This window comes from Euphorbia lathyris, chromosome 7 (genome assembly GCF_963576675.1).
Source record: "Euphorbia lathyris chromosome 7, ddEupLath1.1, whole genome shotgun sequence".
Classification (NCBI taxonomy): domain Eukaryota; kingdom Viridiplantae; phylum Streptophyta; class Magnoliopsida; order Malpighiales; family Euphorbiaceae; genus Euphorbia; species Euphorbia lathyris.
In genome coordinates, this window is record NC_088916.1 from 53189931 (window position 1) to 53195930 (window position 6000).

At 36.6% G+C, this 6000-nt stretch overlaps 1 non-coding gene across 1 annotated transcript; it reads left to right on the top strand.

Moving 5' to 3' along the window:
* The first annotated feature begins 2489 nt into the window (after nucleotides 1–2489).
* LOC136201837 (small nucleolar RNA R71) lies at nucleotides 2490–2596 on the top strand. The gene has a single exon (XR_010674176.1). It is a non-coding gene; the product is annotated as a small nucleolar RNA R71 (small nucleolar RNA).
* The last annotated feature ends 3404 nt before the right edge of the window (nucleotides 2597–6000 follow it).

Below are 6000 nucleotides of genomic sequence, written 5' to 3' on the forward strand. Positions count from 1 at the left end.
TTGAAATGAAAAGGCATGAAACAAACCTCTTAAAAATGAAAAAACTCAATTTTTCGTTTCTGAAGAGTTGCATCTGCTGGAAAAAGGGTTAATTTGGGCATAATTTCCCCGTGTCGCGACCGAGGATTCTGACCCGCGGTCGCGACACGCTGATTTCCCTGCGGAAATCAGTTGTCAAAACTCCAAATTTCTGATCCTCTACCGAGAATCCTCATCCTCGGTAAGTTCAGAAATTTTCCTTTCAATTTTTAATCAGAATTCTCAACTGAGAATCTGAAATCCTCTACAAGTCGAGAAATTTTCCTGGCTGCTAGTTATACCCAAATTCTCAACTGAGAATTTTAAATTCTCTATAAGTTCAGAAATTTCTTACCTCCTTAAGAATTCTATATATGTGAATTCTCAACTGAGAATTTCAAATTCTCAACTGAGAATCACTGAATTTCTTCTTCACATGAAATTCCTAAAAATTAATTAAAATCATGACTTGTATATATTTTTCTATATCTGAAATTCTAATAAAATGATATAATCTAAAACAAAACAAAATCAAAAATAAAAATAAAAAATAAAAATAAATAAAAACTAACTATTAGAAAAATAAAATGATTTATATGTCAGGAAATCTTGTTACGAAATTAGTTCCTATTTCGGAGATATTTTCGTAATAGATTTTATTAAGTTCCCTACTAGCCCAATATTCTTTGTTGTACCTCAAATGGTTTGGTAACTCTTTAAGTTCTAATTTAGGTGGAATTACGACCGAAGGCGGAACTGGTCCATCTTCTCGAATCAAAGGCTCTGGGTCCTTATCTTCTAATTCTTCACCCATTATAGGTTCTATTATTTCTTCTCTTTGAACAATGTCATTAACACATTCTTCAATTAAATCAAGCTTCATACAAGCGAAATCCTCCATAGGATATTTCATCGCTTGATTCATATCGAACTCGATCTTATCGTCACCTATTCGTAAAACTACTTTTCCTTCCGACACATCAACTAGAGCACGTCCCGTGTTCATGAATGGTCTACCAAAGATTAGCGGACAATTAGCATCATAAGCAAAATCTAAGATAACAAAATCAGTAGGAAAAATAAATTTGTCAACTTTTACCAAAACGTCTTCAATTATACCATATGGTCTTTTAGTGGATTGATTCGCTAATTGCAAAACCATATTGGTACGCTTGATGTCTTCTTCTAATCCTAATTTCTCAAAAATAGACAATGGCATCAAGTTTATACTAGCTCCTAAATCGCAAAGACAACTTGGGAATTCCATATTTCCCAAAGTACACGGAATGGTAAAGCATCTGGGATCTTTGAGTTTAGTAGGTAATTTGCTTGATACTATCGAACTACATTCTTCAGAAAGTGAAATGGATGAAATTCCTTCCCAACTAATCTTTTTTGAAATTAAATCTTTCAAGAATTTTCCATAATTAGGAATTTGCGTAATTGCATCCATGAATGTTAAATTTATATGCAAATTTTTAAGTTTGTCTAAAAATGATAAAAGTTGTTTATCATGGTCCTTATTTCGGACCCTGTGTGGAAAAGGTGGCTTTGGTACAAAAGGTTTTGGATTAGAGTCAATTGGCGTATCTTTTTGTTTTAACGTATCTTCTTTGGATTTTGGTAAATCATTTCCAAGTAAAGTTGAATTTCCGGGCATTTCCGGACCTAAGTAGTTTTTCCCCGAACGAAGAGTGATAGCCTTAACATGCTCTTTCGGATTTTCTTCCGTTTGGCTAGGAAGACTTCCCTCTTTGCGGGATGGAATTGATTTAGCAAGTTGTCCAATTTGAACCTCCAAATTATTGATGCTAGATGATTGGTTTTTGATAAGCTGATCGAATTTATTTTCGATCTGTTTAAAACCATCGTCTTGATTACTTACCTTTCCATTCATAGCATCTATAAATTTGTCGATTTTTGAAGATAAAGTGCTAATCGTATCTCTTGTTTGATTTTGATAATTATTTATACGATATTGATTAGCATTAGCATTATTATTATTATTACCATCTTTCCAGTTAAAGTTAGGATGATTTCTCCATCCAGGATTATAAGTATTAGAATAAGGATTAGTAGTTTGGTTTTGTCCTTGGACAAAATTTACCTGTTCTATCTCATTCATACCTTCGTAGTCAATGTCTCTCTGGATCGGATCATTAGGATCGCATGGTGCCATAAATTTATCAATTTTGTGCGATAAGGCAGAAAATTGGGCTTGTAACATTGCTACAGGATCAAGATTCATTATACCTTTAACCGATGATGTACATGAGGATGATGGTTTCGCCGTTGGTATATGTCCATGCTCTGCGGGCCACATACTGCTGTTGATTGCCATTTCCTCCAAAAGTTCTCTTGCTTGGGCGGACGTCTTCTTCATAAATAACCCTCCAGACATAGCATCTAATGAACCTCTAGTCGTAGGATTTAATCCATTATAGAATGTCTGCATTAAAAGTGCATCTGGCAATTGGTGGTGTGGGCATAAACGTTGAAGTTCTTTAAAACGTTCCCAAGCTTCATAAAGAGTTTCATTATCATTTTGTGTAAAAGATGTCAACTCTTTGATGACTCTTGCGGTTTTTGCTAAGGGAAAATATTTTTGTAAAAATGCTTGGGCTAATTAGTCCCAAGTTTCAAATGTTGCAGCAGGCATAGAAGTTAACCAAATTTTTGCATTATCCTTCAAAGTGAAAGGAAAGAGGCGAAGTTTGATTGCTTCGGCTGTTACATCAGTAATTTTAAAAGTGTCACAAATTTCTAAGAAATTTGTCAAATGTGCATTAGGGTTTTCGTTAGGCAATCCGTAAAACGTTACGTTGTTTTGCAACATATTAAGCAAAGCAGGCTTAATTTCAAATTGATTTGCGTTTATACGGGGTCTAACTACACTATTAGTTACACCGGCCATTCCTGGCCTAGCATAATCCATAAGTGTCAGTGGATCGGCCATGGTTTCTGGCTGGACTACTTTGGTTTTTAAGGGTGTTTTGTTTTTGTTTTTCTTGTTTTTCTTAAGTGTTCTTTCAATTTCTGGATCAAAAGGATCTGGTGGCGTGCCCGAATTTCGCGAACTGCGCATGAACTTGAAATTGTTACACGAGCCAAACTACCTTCAAAACAAAATTGAAAACAAAATGTGTTATATAAACTGAAAAATAAATAAAATATAAAAATTGTATAAAAATAATGTATAAACCTATATTCGAAAATAAAATAAAAAAAATAAAAATTTGTAAAAAATTTTGGCGTATCCCCGGCAACGGCGCCAAAAACTTGTTGAGCGATTTCCGCAAGTGCACGGTTTCGCTTGTAGTAATAAAAATATCGATCCCACAGGGATACGTTTTTTTAACGAAAAACTTATTTTTGAATTATTAATTTCGAACTTGTTGGATTTATTATTAAATGTAAATGAAAAGTGAAAATTGGATTAATTGAATTTAGGAAATTTATTTGATTGAATTTGTGAACTTTGATTATTTGAAAATGCTGGAATAAGATTATGTATTTAGAATAAATCGATTGTTAGAAAGATCATCTGATTTTAAGGATGAATTTTACAAAACATGAACATTTAGAACTTATTAGAAAAATGAATAAATTTGTTCATTTGCATTAAGCAAAGAAAACAATTTAAACTTTGTATCGATTATGATGATGAAATAAATGACGGAACTTCTAATTAATTGGCTTTGAACGCGACAAAACCCTTTCGGGATAGTTGCCCTTACTCAAATTAAAACTCTTTCGAGATGATAATTTGCCTAAGTGTTCAACAAAGTTTCCTTGTAATGATTTTGAATTCAAGTGCATATTAATGAAAACACCAGCCTCACTTATATTGGATTGGTTACCATAAGTGCTGCATAATGATTTGTCGAATAGAACGGACTTTATTAGATGAAATATAAATTGATACAAGTTTACAGAGAATAAGGAGCATCGAGTTCTTCGAGGGCGTGCAAGTGAAGGGCTTGATCGGTTCCGCTTCCTTGGGTTTCCTAGGAGGTTGTCAGGCTCGGGGGCGAACACTTTACTCAATCTTCTCGCTGTAACTTCGTAATAGGGATTCGGTCGGCCACTACCATGATGCAAACTAAAACTGGAACAATGTCTAAACGCTACTGAGTTGTAATTAAACTATAAACAATATGTGTACCTCATCTTGTTTTGTACAGAATCTAATTTCTAACTCTCGAAATGTTTTTACTTAGAACTTCGACATAAGTTCTACGCTCTGATTTCTATATCTATATTATAGCATTTCATTACACTTTTTCTCAACATCAACTCTTTATTTATAGATGTTGAAGGGTTGTGTTTGAAGTGATGTATCCGTTGGTTAAGAGTCGTGTCCGTTGTGAAAGGACGTCTTTATCCACTTGAACGAACGCGTTTCTTGGATTTTCAGCATGTGTTAAATGCTCTTGGTGAATTTCTGCACTTACCGAGGATAGTAATCCGCGGCCGTGAATGACGTAGCACTGAGCTGAGCAACGGACGAAGGGGAGAAAAGGTTATACCACGCGTGTCGCGGCCACGGGTCTGGGATCCACTGTCGCGGCCCGGCAGGTTTTCTTACTTCTTGCTTTCGTTCGTGTCCTCGACTTGGCGCTTTCGATTTACGTCGTCTTTGACTCCTTTTGTAGGGTTTTTCTTCTGTTTTAGATCCTTTTTCGTTCCTATTTGGATTTTACCAAATATTCAGGTACCTTGCAAGAAAGAAAGATATTCGAAAGTAAAAGTAATCTAAACAGATATAAATAACACAAATTCGTAATAAAAATGATGTAAATGTTAATGATATTTTAGGTATATTTTGGGCTTAACAGCTTGCATGGTGGTCATGACGCTAACCAAGTCTTTGAGATTTTTTATCTCATTGAGAAGCTGAGTGACAGATGGGAGTTCTTGGGACTCAACATTGACCGTCCTAGCAGCATCAGTATTGGAATTGTTTAAGTCCTGAAGAAGATGTTGAGCGGAGTCTATGATGCGACGTCCAGACTCAGTGGCAGAAAGATAGGCATACTGTGTTTCAGAACTTGGCTCAGCTGCCGGAGTTTTGGTACCACCTGATGGAGGGTTTTGGTGCTGTCCATGAGTTGAAGTTCTAACTTGGTCAGCAACTGGACTTTGATGTGGATGAGCAGCAGGAGCTGACTGCTCAATGGTCTGCACAATAGGATGGGAAGGAGGTGGATCGGCAGAGAGAATTACCTGCTCAACATGGTCTTGAGTTAGTGCAGGGAGAGGCACCTCAGGCTGAGTAGGATTTTCCTTAGCTTGCTTTTCTCCCTGAGTAGCTAGGACTTCGAGTGTTTGCTCGGTTTGGTTTGGATTTTCTGGAGTCTTGGCGTGTTGCTCGGTATGAGTAACAGAGGCTTGGTTTTCCTGTATGGAAGGCTCAGGATGTGAGGAGAAGAACCGAAAATGAGTGGTTGTGAGATCCATGATGTCATCCCTTGGAGGTGAGTCATCCAGGAGGTTAATAGTTGGAGATTTGTAGGCCTTCTTCTTAAGCCTTCTTAATTTTCTTGCTTTTGGAGGAGTTGAGTCAGCAGGGATGGAATCAAGTGATGACTCAATTCCAAGATCAGTGTTGAGCCCTTCCCGTACTACTTCTTGCTCTGGAAGCTCAGCATCACCTATCACATTCTGTTCAACTAGACTTTCAACTTCCTCAGCATTCTCTGTTTGTTCTTGCTCAGCACAATTTTCTTGATGTTGCTCAACATCCTCATTGTAATCATGTTGACCTTCATTATCACTTTGTTCTTCTTCATCATCTTCTTGATCAGCTGGAGTTTGATCAAGGTCAATTTCTTGGCTTTTGATAAAGTGAGCATCATCAGGAACAGCAAAACCAAGAGGAATAGCTTCATCCGGACTCAGCTCAGCAGTTTTCCTCTTCTTCTTCAGAGGGGTTTCCACACTTTCTAGCTCCTCAGGCTCATCTTGCCTTTTTCTTTTCTC